This window comes from Globicephala melas, chromosome 10 (genome assembly GCF_963455315.2).
Source record: "Globicephala melas chromosome 10, mGloMel1.2, whole genome shotgun sequence".
NCBI lineage: Eukaryota > Metazoa > Chordata > Mammalia > Artiodactyla > Delphinidae > Globicephala > Globicephala melas.
The window spans coordinates 4,868,958-4,884,963 of NC_083323.1; the positions used below are offsets into that span (position 1 = coordinate 4,868,958).

Sequence of the window (16,006 nt, forward strand, 5' to 3'; positions counted from 1 at the left end):
TGTGGTACGCGGGCCTCTCACTGTTGTGTCCTCTCCCGTTGCGGAGCACAGGCTCCGGACGCGCAGGCTCAGCGGCCATGGCTCACGGGCCCAGCTGCACCGCGGCATGTGGGATCTTCCCAGACCGGGGCACGAACCCATGTCCCCTGCAACGGCAGGCGGACTCTCAACCACTGCGCCACCAGGGAAGCCTGTACAATTGATTTTTGCAGAGTGTATAGAAGTAAATATGCCACAGCCTTCAATACAGCAGGGAAAAGCAAAAAGAATTAATGAACTTAAAAAAAAGAATTAATGAACTTGAAGTATACCTGAAAAAATTATCCAGAACACAGTGCAGTGGCACAAAGTGACAGAAATATGAAGTAGACTGAGAAACATAGATAATGTACAGAGATCGCAGACTGAGAAGGAATAATAGCCTGGTCGCTGTGTTCCAGAAGAGCAGTGAGTGTGTGGGGCTGAGCAACGCTTGGGATGCTTATTGACAAATTTCCAGAACTAACGTGAGAGATCAATCCTTGAAATCAGGAAACCCAATCACTTCCAAACAGAAGAGATAAGAGAAATTCACACTCAAAGTGGGAAAACTGGAGGGAGGGGGAGAGAGAGGGAGGCAGCAGGGGAGAATGAGAAGAATGGCTGGTTCTCACTAGCACAAAGCATGGTCTGAAGACAGCGGCAAATACCTTCAACATGCAGGAAGAAATGAACCACCTCTCCAGCAAAAATGCCTTTTAAGAATGAAGATAAAATAAAGACTTCTTCAAACATTCGAAAAACCGCAAGGGTTTGCCCCCATGGGGCTTCGTTAGAGAGAATTCAAGCAGAAGAAAGTGCTTTTTAGTGGAAGGTCAGATGAATAAGAAACAAGGATGAGCAAACACAGAGCTGAATATTCGGGAAAATTGATTATGTAGAAAAGCAACATTTCATGGGGTTGTAAATTTTGTATGAGTTTACATTATCCGTTAATGATAGAGATCAGAAAAGGAGTGATCACAGTTAAAATGGTTTAGGTTCTTGTGTTGTTTAAGATAAAGAGTAGAGCTTGCGATGAATCTCAGAATTCCTTATTAAAATGACTAGAGTAATGACTGAAGGAAGAAAAATAGGAATATAACTTCCAAATGAATAAAGGGAGAAAATGGAAAGAGGAAAAAGAACTTAATCCAAAAGAAATCAAGGAAGGATCGAAAAAGACAGAATTGGTGGGACAATTTGAAAGCACCTAATGTGTTGGCAGAAATGAATCCACATCGAACTATAATTACGATAGATACAAATAAAGTAAACTTGTAAACTCTACAGTTAAAAGATAAAGATTGTCGTATTGGATTTTTAAAAAATCTAGCTACGTGCTATTAACAATAGATACACCTAAGACATAAGGGCATAAAAAAATGGAACGCCACGCACTAGAAGAAAGCTTATAGGTGTATCAATACAAGACCAATTGATTTTAATGTAAAACATTTTACTGGAGATTAAAAGTGCCACTTATATTGATAAACAGTTCAATTAACTAGGAATATATAACAATTAAAATGTTGTATGTACTTAATAATAGACCAACAAAACATATAAAACAACAATTGACAAAATTATAAAGAGATAAATTCACCAATGTTGGGAACTTTTAAGATACCTCTCTCAGCAATTGTTAGATTAAGCAGATGAAAATTTAGGAAAAGTAGAGAATAGTTAAATAATAAAATCACTAAACCTTATATAAAGTTTCATATATATATATATATATAACTGTATATATGACTGTAGACATATATATAACTGTATCGACAACTGTAGAATACAAATTCTTTTCAAGCACACTTGGGCATTTATGAAAATGGACCATGAACTGTATCATTCTCTGATCACAATGCCTTTAAGTTTGAATAAATAATCTCTAGATAATTAGAAAAGATCTCGGTTTGGAAATAAAAAATATACTTCCACATAATTCATGGCTCCGAGATTAAACTATAATGAAACTTATAAAATAATTGAATGAAGACAAAATACTAAATATCAAAACTTGAGGGATGCAGTGAAAATAGTATTTAGAGGGAAATTTATAGCCTCAAATGCTTATCTTATGTGGAGGGACCAACAGGATTGTCTAGCAAATGGCTCTGGACATTCGTGTGATCTACTACAGATATTCCTGTGAGCAGGGGCTCTCCTGCTTCCAGCAGCACAAATCCACCACCTCCCTTGATCCCCAAGGCTAGCAGCTAGCATTCCAAGACAATCCCCTGCACAGATAGTGTTTACTCTGGGCTTCTTGCTACCTAAGCCCCGAGAGTGCATTCTCTGCAGCCATACTGGTTTTTCATGTCTGACTACAAAAAGATGGAGAAGCGGGCAGGGATCATGCCTCCCATAAAATGTAATCCATGGCACGTCCAGCAGCCCAGCTCAGGGCTGAGAGAGCCCCTGTGAGGCTACGAGAGTACCAGGCACTTTGAGTCTTTTCTTACCGTCTTGGACTTGAACGATTCCTCAAAAAATCCTGTCCTTTAATCCCACACAGATGGAACTGTGGTATTTGCCTTCTCCCTCTTTGCCATAACTCCACAAGAAGAAAGATGAAAACTGATGAGAACAAATTAAATGAGAGAATGTAAAGGAAAGGGAAATTGATCAGGATTTCCACCCTCCAAAGGGCGCTTAACGCCATGCAGCAACCACCCTCTGCTCACCCAGACCGTGATTCTCTGACTGTCCTAGAAAACGGTTCTGCACTTCCTTCTCTTCCTCAAATCTTCATCTCCTCCTCTTCACCTCTTCATCCCTCTCAGCTAATGACCTTCCTTCTTGTTAGGGGCTGAACTGTGTGTCCCCCCCCCCAAATTTGTGTGTTGAAATACTAACCCCTAGGACCTCAGAATGTGACTGCATTTGGAGACAGTGTCTTCAAAGAGGTGTTAAGGTTAAATGAGGTCATATGGATGGGCCCTCATCCAATATGAATGGTGCCCTCATGAGAAGAGGAGATTGGGACACAGACATGCTGAGTGAAACCATCTATAGAAGCTGAGGAGAGAGGCCTCGGAAGGAAGCAACCCTGCCGACACCTGGATCTCACACTTGCAGTCTCCAGCACAATGAACTTCTGTTGTTTGACCATCCGATCATGTGGTACCTTATTCTGGTCACCTGAGCAAGCTCACACACTCCTTCTTTCACCAGGAAAATAGAAGCAACAAGAGGAGATATGCCATTAGCTCCTGCCACCTCACCTGCCCACATCCCACACCTCTGCTTCTCTCCTGTGACTGTGGAAGACTTCCCGTGCTCCTGGTGGACCAGCTCCTCCCCCACTGTCTCTAGATCCTTCTCCTACTGAGGTCCCTCCCCCACTCCACATCCTCATCCTGGCCATTCTACCACCTTTCTCTTGCTTCATCAATGTTTCCTTAGTCACATCAGCGTACAAACATCATGTTATTTTCCCATCTTATAAAGTGGTTCTTGAGCCCACTGTCTCTCCCTCCCCCGACCATTGCCCACTCTCCCCTTCCCTTGCACAGTAAAACTCATGGCAAGAGGTGTGTCCATACTCACTGTCTCTTAGCCAATCTCCCTCCTCCAATTTTCTCTCTGCCCAGGTTCCCTTCTCTTTTTTAAAACTTTGTGTTGAGAAATATAATGCACATACAAAGCACACAAAACACAAGTGTGTGCTTTATTAAATAACTATGAAAGGAAACGTCCGTGTGATTACTACTCGGGTTGAGAACCCCTCTGTTGCCTGTAATCTAGAAGACTAGGCACGTTATCTCTTCCTCGTGATGGACCCTCTCCCTGCCTTGGGGTATTATTATCCTGAAGTTTGTAGTAGTAATTGTCTCATTTTTCTTAGCACACTTATCACCTAGTATGTACCCATGAGAAATAAAGTTAAGTCTTTCCTGGTTTTGAACTTTGTATAAAGAGATTATATGATACACGTTCTTTGTGTCTTCTTTCACTCATTACGATGTTTGGAAGACTCATCCTTGTAGGAGTAGCTCATTGATTTTCATCGCTCTGCAGGAGCAGTTCTCAAAGTGGGTCCCCAGAGCAGCCGCATCAGTGTCACCGGAAGCCTTGTTAGAAATGTAAATTCTTGGGTCCATCCCAGACCTATTGAATGAATCAGAAACTCTGGGGGTGGGGTCAACCCTCCCAGGAGATTCCGATGTACGCTAAAATTTGAGAATCATTACTAAACATCATTCCAGTTTATTTTTCCAGCCTACAGTTGATGAGCTTTTGCGTTATTTCCAGTTCTTTTGCTGTTATGAACATCACCGCTACGGACAGTCTTACACAGGGTTCCCACAGCACTTGTGCATGAGATTTGGGGGCAGAACTTTTGCTCCGTCCATTTTCGCCTTTCCTGATACATGCCAAGATGTTTTCTGAAGGGATTAGTATCAGCCTGGATCTAAGCAGAAAACAAAAGACACACTCAATCCAGGTAAATGAGGAGAGTTTGATAACAGAGATGATTTATAACAGTGTCCTGAGAAAAAGCCGTGTTTTCATTAACCTAAAAAACCAGTGGAGCACGGATGTACTTGGGATTGGTTGCAGCGAACATGTTATTCTTAGTTGCACCCAAATAATCTGTGATATTTTATCCATCAACAATGAGAAGTATTTTCATACATGCCATTTGAGAAATTAGGCTACAAAAATTTTTGTGACAAAGTTAGTATTGGATACAAAAACAGACCTCAGGCTCCTGGTGTTTCCTTTCTGGGTTTTCTGCGGCCATTAATCAGACCCTTGAAATGTTGGTGCCTTGGAAGACCTACTTTGTACATCAACCTAGTGCCTTAGAATGGGATTGAACTTTCTGTAAACGAGTCTTCTAATTATTTTGTTACACTGTGTTCAGAATCTGCTGGAGATCTTTAATCAAAGTATTCATTAAATGGGTGTCAAGAATTTTGAGCTCTGAAACTTTAGCGAATTGTAATTTTTAGAAACAATCCTTGCCAACGGGGAAACATTGAAATTCATCTCTACAAAAGCAAGGGAGGAGCTGAAGGAATTAAATGCTGAGCATTCCAATGTGTTCAAGTTCTGATTTTCACATTCCATAATTGTTTTTGGAATATCTCAACATGTGGGAAGAATCTTTTGGTGAGATTCCTAGTTTTAATTGGATAAATTTATATTCTGTACTGGAATGGGAGGAAATCAAGAAGGCCTACAATTTTGCAGTCTTTAAATGTGATGAAACACTCAAAAGAATAATAAACAAAATTTGAGGGAACGTTTTGGCTTATGAAAATATTTGTCATAGAACGGTAGCCTATTCTGTCAAAACTGAGTTAAAATGACAACTTATGGAGCTATTTGAGCTGGAATATTTATACATTCAATTAAAAAATAGAATTGAGGGACTTCCCTGCAGGCACAGTGGTTAAGAATCCGCCTGCCAATGCAGGGGACACGGGTTTGAGCCCTGGTCTGGGAAGATCCCACGTGCCGCGGAGCAACTAAGCCCGTGCGCCACGGCTACTGAGCCTGAGCTCTAGAGCCCGTGAGCCAAAACTACTGAAGGCTGTGCGCCTAGAGCCCATGCTCCACAGCAAGGGAAGCCACTGCAATGAGAAGTCTGCACACTGCTACGAAGAATAGCCCCCGCTCGCCGCAACTAGAGAAAGCCCGCAAGCAGCAACAAAGACCCAACACAGCCAAAAATAAATAAATAAACAAGTAAACAAACAAATAAATTTATTTTAAAAATAGAATTGAGAATATCTTCCATTTACTAAAGTTTTTCTGAGTTTACCTGGTACCTTAGTACCCATAGGAAGAGGACTTTCTCAATTAAAATCTAGTCTACAAAGAAGAGTTGGTGGAAAATATCAACAGATTTAAATTTATCATCACAGAATGCAACTCTGAGTAAGACTGCAAGCGATGTTATGACAAAACAAAGGATAATAAGACCATATTGAAAAAAAAAACATTCTTCACAAAAATATCAGTGTCATGGCCATAGAACAATATAATAAACTAATTCGTTGGGCCATAAACAAAGTTTCAGAAAACGCATTAGTTTAATTATCTTATCAACTTGTTCAGCTCTCAAAAGCATGCCAGTTTGAACGATGACCATACCCATGAGAAGACTTTGACATGGTGGCCACCTCTCCTCCTCCCTGAAGCCTATTCTTGGTTTCTGAGTTCCACGGTTTCCTTCTTCCCTTCTGGCCACTCTTCAGCAGGTCCCCCTCATTTCCTAGACCTCTAAACCATGGACTGCACAGCTCTCAACCCTTTGCTACTTTTTGTTTACGCTCTCTTCCTGGTCTGAACCACCATCTGTCTATAAATAACTTTCCAAGGGACCTTTCCCCAGAACTCCAAGATCACAGCCAGAGCCAGCTGGATATTCCACTAGAAGGTATGGAAAACGTCCCCCCAGCTCCACTCTCAGTGATGTCCTCCCTAGCAAAGCCCCCTTCACGTGCATGTGTAATAAACAATACAGAGAGAACTGTGTACCCTTTACTCCATTCCCCGCAATGGTAACGTCTTACAAACTCATGGTGCACCATCACAACCAAGATATTGACCTTGATAGAGTCAAGAAACAGAAGATCCTCCTGTTGCCCTTTTATAGCCACACCCACTTCCCTTCCACTTCAGTGCCTCCTGACGTTTTCATTTCTCTGGGATAAGTGTCTGCAGTGCAATCGCTGGGTTCTATGGCTGTTGCACTCTTAGTTTTGAAAAGAACTTGTCGCACAGTTTTCCAGAGTGGGTGGGCAGATTTGCATTCCCATCAGCAACGTATCCGGGTTATCTGCATCCCCACTGACATTTGGTGTTGTTACTATTTTTTATGTTAGCCATTCTCATATGTGTGTAATGGTATCTCTTTATGGTTTTAATTTTCATTTCCCTAATGGCTAATGATGGTAAACATTTTTTCATGTGTTTATTTGCCATCTGTATAGCCTCTTGGGTGAAATGTCTCTTCATCACGTATTTGGCCCATTTTCTAATTGGGTTGTTTGTTGTTTTACTGTTGAGGTTTTTTTTTTTGGCGGTACGCGGGCCTCTCACTTCTGTGGCCTCTCCCGTTGCGGAGCACAGGCTCTGGACGCGCAGGCCCAGCGGCCATGGCTCACGGGCCCAGCCACTCCGCAGCATGTGGGATCTTCCCGGACCGGGACACTAACCCGTGTCCCCTGCATCGGCAGGCGGACTCTCAACCACTGCGCCAGCAGGGAAACCCAGCTGTTGAGTTTTGAGAGTTCTTTATGTTTTGGATACCCGTCTTTTGTAGGCCATTTTCTCCCAATCTCTGGTTTGTATTTTCATACTCTTAACAGAGTTCTTCACCGAGCAAAAGTTTTAAATTGCAATGGAGCCCAATTTATCAATTTTTCCTTTTATGGATCATGCTTTTGGTGTCAAATCTAAGATTTCTTTGCCTAGCCCTACACTGCAAAGATTTTATCTATTTAAAGTTTTATATTTTACATTTAAGTCTGTGATCCATTTTGAGATAATTTTTGCATAAGATGTGAGACAGATTAAGTTTTTTTTTTTTAAACCTATGAATGTTCAATTACTCCAACACCGTTTGTTGAAAAAGCTATCTTTCCTCCATTGGGTTGCTTTTGCATCTTTGTCAAAAATCAGTTGGACATATTTGTATGGGTCTATTTCTGGGTTCTCTATTCTGTTCCATTGATCTATATGTCTATCCCTCCACCAATATAATACAGTCTTAATTACTGTAGCTATATTACAAGTCTTGAGTCGGGCAGACTGATATATCTCACTTCATTATTCTTTTTCGAAATTGTTTTAGCTGTTTCCTTTAGCTAGTTCCTTTGCCTTTCCATATATATTTTAGAATAATCTTCTGTATATCTACAAAAAATCTTGGCTCATCGCCGCGGGGCGCGCCTGCGGTCGGGGGAGAGCGACCCCAGGGCCCGTTCGCCTGCCCGCAGTTCGCCCAAGACTCGGGGCCGAGAGGAAGCGCTAGAGTCCAGAGTTCTCCCTGGAGTTCGCCCCGCGCCGCCTGCAGGACGCATCTGCCTGGCCCGGCGACCGCCGCTCCCGCCCACCGCCCTGGAGCCGCTGAAGGACGTCCACCTGGGCCTGGCCCCGCCCGGCCGCGGCCGCGCTCGCCTGGCCCTCCTCTCGGGCCATTACGTTTACTACCATTACGGCTGCGACGGCGTGGACGACCGGGGCCGGGGCTGCGGCTACCGCACTCTGCAAACGCTGTGCTCGTGGCCAGAGGGCCGGCCGGCGGGCGTACCCGAACCGGCTACAGTGCAGGCGGCCCTGGAGGACATGGGCGACAAGCCCCCCGGGCTCCGGGGCTCTCGGGGATGGATCGGCTGTGTAGAGGCCAGCCTCTGCCTTGACCACTTCGGGGGTCCCCAAGGGCGCCCATGTCACGTGCCGCGTGGAGCAGCGCTTCACGGGGAACTGGAGAGGCTCTATTCCCACTTGGCAGGGGCCGGGGGGGCCTGTAATGGTTGGAGGGGATGCGGATGCCCAGTCAGAGGCGTTGCTTGGCCCAGGCATGGAAGCCTACCTCCTGGTATTGGACCCTCACTGCTGGGGTGATCCGAAAAACCCCCGTGAACTACAGGCTGCTGGGTGGGTGGGCTGGCGAGAGGTAAGCTCAGCCTTTGACTCCAACTCCTTCTACAACCTGTGCTTGACCAGCTGTGACTCGGAAAGGCAGCTGCCCACCCTGGACTGAGGCTAAGGACCCAGAACTGAGCCGGCTCTAGCGCCGTACCCGCTGAGCTACCCCATCTCAAAGGCAGAGGCTGCCTGATGTCAGACCCCCAGGAAGTCCCAGCAGAGCCTGGGATCTTTGGTGTCAATAAAGTGGCAAGGCCCAGCACACCCCCCCCGCCCCCCAAAAATAAATCTTGCGTGGGCTTTGATAGACACTGCATGAAACCTGCGTATCATTTTGGGGAGAACTGACTCTTTATTGTGTTGATTCTTCCAAACTATTTCACAGTGCATCTCTTTCTCTATTTAAATCTTTTAAAATTTAATTTTTAATTTAATTTAATAAAATTTAATTTTTAATTTAATTTAATAAAATTTAATTTGATCAGTGCTTTATTGTTTTCTGCATACAAATCCTGTACAAATTTTGTTAGATATACATCTATGTATTTTTGAGTGATTGTATATGGTATTGTATTTTAAATTTCGCTGACCTTGTGTCCATTGTTAGCATATACAAGTAAAATTGATTCCTGTATATTCACCTGCATCTTGTGACCCTGCTGAATTCACTTATTGTTCTAGGAAGTTGTTATTGTTGTTTTTGGTACATGCTTTGGGGTTTTCTATGTAGACAGTCGGGCCAACTGCAAGTAAGGACAGTTTTATTTCTTCCTTTCCAATCTGAATGTCTTTTATTTCCTTTTTTTCCTTTCCTCATTGCTCTGGCTAGAACTCCCAGCACTATGTTGAATAAAAATAGTGAGAGGGAACGTCCTGGCCTTGTTCCCATTCTTGGGGGAAAAGCACACTTAGTCTTGACCATTAAGTATGAAGTTAGCTATTGGGTTTTTGTAGAAACTCCCTGTCAAGTCGAGGAAGTTCCCCTCTGTGCTCATTTTTCTGTGACTTTTGATCATGAATGGCAGCTGGCTTTTTTTTAAAAGATCTAACTCACATACTATAAAATTCCCTTTTAAAAAGTATACAATTTAGTGGGTTTTAGTATATTCACAATGTTGTACAACCATCAACACTAACTCTGGAATATTTTCATCACCCCAGAAAGAAACCCTGTCCCCTTCAGCAGTCACTCTCCCTTTCCTCCTTCTCCCCAGAGCCTGGAAACCAGGACCCTGCTTTCTGTCTCTATGGGTTTGCCTACAGAGGACATTTCATAGAAATAAAATCATACAATATGTAGCCCTTGTGTCTCACTTCTTCCACTTAGCATAGTGCCTCCAAGGTTCATCCACGTGGTAGCACACACCAGTACGGTCAGCCCTCTGTGTTCGTGGGTTCTGCATTTGTGGATTCAACCAACCGTGGATCAAAAATATTTGAAAAATTTCCAGAAAGTTCCAAAAAACAAAACTTGGATTGTCTGTGCATGGCGACTATTTAGATAGTGTTTACACTGTATTTATCACTATTTATATAACATTTACATTGTATTAGGTGTTATAAGAATCTAGAGATGATTTAAAGTATATAGGAGGATGTGTATAGGTTATATGCAAATACCATGCCATTTTATATAAGGGACTTGAGCACCCACAGATTTTGGAATCCATGGGGGGTCCTGTAACCAGTCCCCCGTGGCACTGAGGGACAAGAGTGTTCCACTCCTTTTTATGGCTGATTAATATTCCATTGTACTGTGATACCACATTTTGTTGATCCATTCATCAATTGGTGAACGTGCAGGTTGGTTCCTTTTTTTTCTATTATGGGTAATGCTTCTGTGAACATTCATGTACAAATGTTCATGTAGACACGTGTTTTCAATTATCTTGGGCACATGCCTAGGAGTGGAATTGCTGGGTTATATAGAAACTCTATGTTTAGCTCTTTGAGAAACTGTTCAACGGTTTTACTGTAGCTGCACCATTTTACATTCCCACCGGCTATGTATAAGAGTCCCAGTTTTTCTGCATCTTCACCGACATTTGTTATTGTCTGTCTTTTAGATTATAGCAATACTGGGGAATGTGAAGTGATATCTCATTATGGTTGTGATTAGCATTCTCCTAAAGGCTAATGATGTTTAGTATATTTTCATGTGCTTATGTGCCCTTTGTATATCTTCTTGAGAGAAATGTCTATTCAAATACTTTGCCCATTTAAAAAACTTGGGTTATTTGTCTTTCTTATTATTGAGCTGTAAGAATTCTTTATATATTTTGGGTATTAGACCCTTGTCAGATATATGATTTGCAAATATTTTCTCCCATTCTGTGGGTTATCTTTTCACTTTTTTGCCAGTGTCCTTTGAAATAAAAAGTTTTAAATTTTGGTGAAATTCAATTTACCTATTTTTTTCTTTTGTCATTTGTACTTTGGTGCCATATCAAAGAACCTGCTGTCCAATCTAAGCTCACAAAGAAAATCCCTAGGTTTTCCTCTAAGAGTTTTATAGTTTTAGCTCTTACATTTAGGTCTTTGATCCATTTGAGTTAATTTTTGTATAGGGTGTGAGGTAGGAGGTCTAACTTCATTCTTTGCTATGGATATCCAGTCTCAGAAAAGACTATTCTTTGGTCATTAAATTGTTTTGGCACCCTCCTTCAAATAAATTGACTAAATGTTAGGATTTATTTCTAGTCTTTCAATTCTATTCCATTCTACTATGCTAGATCATACATTCTTGATTACCATAGATTTGTAGATAAATATTGAAATTGAAGGCTCTGTTGTCAAGTGCATATATGTTCATAATTGTTGTCTTGATGAATAGATCCTTTTATCACTACAAAATATCCTTCTTTTTCTCTAGTAACAATTTTTGTCTTGAAGTCTGTTCTGTCTGATATTAGTGTAACCATTCCAGTGCTCTTTTTAGCTTGAGTGGTATATCATTTTTCATTCTTTTGTTCAACTAACTTGTGTCTTTGAATCTAAAGTGTGCCTCCTGTGGATAGCATCAAATTGGGTCATTTAAAAAATCCATTTTGCCAATCTCGACCTTTCAAGTGGAATGTTTAATCCATTTACATTTAATGTATTATTGATAATGTAGGATTTACATCTGCCATTTTGTTATTTGTTTTCTATATGTCCTATTTTCTTTGTTCCTCTATTCCTCCATTACTGCCTTCTTTCATATAAAATAGATATTTGATTACTGTACTATTTTAATTCCCTTGTCATTTCTTTCACATATTTTTTGAATTATATTCTTAAGGTTGCCCTGAGGATTACAGTTAACATCCTAACTTATAAAAATCTAGTTTGGATTAATACCAACTTAATTTCAACCATTTAGAAAACTTTACTTCTAAATAGCTCCATCTCCTCCTTACTCGCTTTGTGCTATTATTGTCAGGCAAATTACATTTTTAAAAATAAATTTATTTATTTATTTTATTTATTTTTGGCTGTGTTGGGTCTTCATTGCTGCGTGTGGGCTTTCTCTAGTTGCAGCAAGTGGGGGCTACTCTTCAGTGCAGTGCATGGGCTTCTCATTACGCTGGCTTCTCTTGTTGTGAAGCACAGGCTCTAGGCACGTGAGCTTCAGTAGTTGTAGCACGTGGGCTCAGTAGTTGTGGTGCACGGGCTTAGTTGCTCCTCAGCTTGTGGTATCTTCCCGGACCAGGGCTCAAACAGTGTCCCCTGCATTGGCAGGTGGATTCTTAACCACTGTGCCACCAGGGAAGTCCCTACATTTTGAATATATTGTATGCTCATTAGTATAGATTTGTAATTTTTGCTTTACACAGTTGTCTTTTCAATAATACAGGAGAAAATAGAGTTACAAACAAAAATACACTTATACTGTCTTTTTAATTTACCTATGTTTGTACCTTTATTGGGGCTCTTTATCTTTGATATGAATTCCAGTTACTGCCTAATGTCCTTTCATTTTAGTCTGAAGGACCTCTCTTTATTATTTTTTGTAGGGCCAGTCTGCTAGTGATGAATTCTCTCCAGTTTTATTTACCTGGAAATGTCTTAATTTTCCCTACATTTTTGTAAGAGAGTTCTGCTGGGTAAAGAATTCTTCATTGATAGTCCTTTTCTTTCAGCACTTTAATTCTATCTTCCCATTGCCTTCTGGCTCCCATGGTTTCTGACGAGGAACAAACTGTTAATTTTATTGATGACACCTTATATAGATCACTTTCTTCTCTCTTGCTGCTTTTGAAATTTTCTCTTTGTCTTTGACTTTCAAGAGTGTGGTGATGATGTGTCTAGGTGTTTGAGTGTATCCTACTCAGAGTTTGTTGAGCTTCTTGGATGTGCAGATTAATGTATGTCATCAAATTTGGGGAAATTTTTTGATTTCTCTGATACCATCCCTGGCAGGGGGTGGAGTGAGGAACGTCATTTTAGCTTGTCAAGTGTGGAAGTCTCGGCTCCTTACTTAGCCTTTGCTGGCACGAATAGTGATGGGGCCACTGATTTTTCTGCAGCATTTGGCTGGAGTAGAGTGGTTACTGTCTAAGTATTCCATCTTCATAGGCTATCTCTTTCCTCATTCTTTGGCTTGAGAGGGCAGGCTTTTTGGAGGAGCTTTTTTTTTCTGTATGCCTCTTCCAGATTGCCAGCTTCTTTGGCTGCAAATCTGAGCTATGTGATACAAAAGAATACTGCAATCTAGCCAGTCTGCCTTTTTTCTTCCACCTTTTCTTTTTTCAGTTGTTTTCAGTTGTGCTTTGCTGAAAGAATAGGGAAGCATGAAACTACTCCATCTTCCCAGAAATGGAAATTGACTATATTTGTTTTTAGAAGGTACTTTTTCATAGCCACCTTATCTTGTTACATTTCTACTTCCCCCACCCCCATTGTTTGTTCTTTTCACAAATGTTATTCCTTCATTAGTCTCATTGAGCATCCTAAGTATGCTTACTTAAAGTCTTTTTTTCCAGACTGTTCTATTATTTAATTTCACCTGGAGTTAATTCATATTATGATTATTGATTTTGGTGGCCATTATTCTTAGCATTAGATGTCTTCATGGGCTTCAGAGTTTTGATTTTTAGGCTCAATTTTGGGTAAAAGGGTATCTTTCACTTTCTTTCCCTCTTTGTGTACTCAACCCCCCTCCATCTTGAGGCCCCTTCTCCCCCTGGTCTAGCAGTTTGGGGTCACTCCAGTGATGCCTGGTCTGCAGTACAGAAACGTGTTTTATATTGGTGGTTCACAATTCCTGGCCCTCTGGGGTCTACTTGTCAGCCATGGGGCATGAGATTAATGATATTGGATGGTCTCCCTTGTCCTAGGGCCACACCTTCACAGAAGGTGTTGCCCCATGAAATGGTTGAAGAGATTTTTCAGACTCCTCTTTGACATGGGGGTGAACACTCTCTCCCCTCATTTCAAATAGGAATCCTGACTCTGTTTCCAGCCTTGTGTCCTCATTATGCCTTGGGATCCAGAGTCCAGCAAGCCCATGGCTTTGTCCATACTTAGCAGTTTGTGTTTCTGGACCACAGTGGAGTTTATATTGCTTTTGAGCCCAGCCAGATCCTCTCAACACTTTATTGTATAGTTTATTGTTGTGTGTTTGCGGCAGAGAGCAACACCTCACAGCCTGAATCATAGCATTATCTGGATCTGAAGCCAAATACTCTGTTTTTCTTATTTTAATATTTATTTTCATCTTTATTTAGCTCTATTTTATGCAATGCCACTTTGTATCCTGTTTGAGATAGGTGAAATACAAATAAATTATATATTTCTTCAAGTTTATGTTTCATCATTTCTCAAATCAAGGCGCACCTTATATTAAATGCATCTGAGAATTTAAGATGTATGGTGTCAACCACACCTGGAAATGCAGCAGACACTTCACTCATATGCACAGAAACCAGTAACCTGCGGAGGTGCGATCCGGGCGCTGAGGGCAGAAAAACCGGTGGGGTGACTCACAGGAATGGATTCCTCTGTGTGTTTGGAAAAAGTGGGAGGGGTAGAGGGGTATAGGACAACTTCTGCATTTGAAGTCACCGACCTCAGGCAAGATGAATGCAGCTCCTGCCTCCTCGTGAGGTGGGAGAACTCACAGAAGCAGTTTAAGGAAACATTGTCTCCTTTCTTTCCCCTCTTGCTTCATGTACTAGACATTTTCAGCTGGTCGCAAAAGGTGCACTTTTTGTCACACTGGGGTACACACAGTTGTGGCCACAGCTAGACTATCTCTTCCAAGTGCTGACACCCTCATGTTCCAACTCCCATTTTATAGAAGCAAAAACTGTAAAGGCATGAGTGCAGCCGACTCTGCCCAGGCCTGCCAGAGGGGTGCAAGTGGCTGCCGGTAGTTCAGCCTCCTTGAAGACGGTGTCCTCGAAACACTAGCAATGGTGGGCGTCTTTTCTCTCCATTCATGCTCCATCCTGGAATTGACCATTTAGAAGTAGCTCAGCAAGGCCAAGTGGGAAAGGCATCCAGTTCCTGAGTCAAATAGCTCATACACTTTGGCCCAGTAATTTCACTCCTGGGCAATTACCCTGGCAAAGCTGGCAGAGGAAGGGGCTAGGATTCATACACAAGGGAGGTTTATAAAACTTCCACATGTAAAATAAGATGGAGCTCTATCAAAAGGGGCATATTAAATAAACTGAGTACACGATTTCATTGGAACATAGGCAGTAATTGAAAACTATGCTTTTGAAATAGTTTTAATGGAAAATGCTCAAATTCAGTGTGCTATTAAGGTCGCAAAGCATAAGGTACCATAATTAATATTTATTTATTTAATTATTTATGGCTGTGCCACGCAGCTTGTGGAATCTTAATTTCCCCGCCAGGGATCCAACCTGTGCCTCCTGCAGTGAAAGCATGGAGTCCTAACCACTGGACCACAAGGGAATTCCCAATAATTGATATTTTGTAATAGAATATACCATAGAAAAGTGACTGGATGGAAGTAGAGAAATATCACTATTTGTTCTCGCAGGTGGAGGGACTCTGAATATAAACTTTTTCAAAAAAGACTTCTCGGATATCAACATTTTCTACAGTGAATATACACTACATTGAACTTGTATTGAAGTTACAGTATGTAAAGCAAACTTCGTTAAAAAAAATTACAACCTATACAAAAAGAGCTTTACTAGCAGTCTTAGAAAGAATTTAAATACTTCTTAATTATTTAAATAATTTAAATTTTAATAATTCTTAATTATTCATAATAATAAAATCAGTCACCACTGATTGGCTGCTGAGGACCGGCACGGCGCAGTTGCCCGGGAGGCGGGGCTGGGCGCGCCATTTCCGGGGCGGGGCCTCGGCCGCGCGCGAGCCGGTGGTCTCCATGGCAACCAGCGGGGCGCAAGCGAGG

At 41.6% G+C, this 16,006-nt stretch overlaps 1 pseudogene; it reads left to right on the plus strand.

Moving 5' to 3' along the window:
- Nucleotides 1-8,325: 8,325 nt before the first annotated feature.
- LOC115852525 (ufm1-specific protease 1-like) lies at nucleotides 8,326-8,743 on the plus strand (annotated as a pseudogene).
- The last annotated feature ends 7,263 nt before the right edge of the window (nucleotides 8,744-16,006 follow it).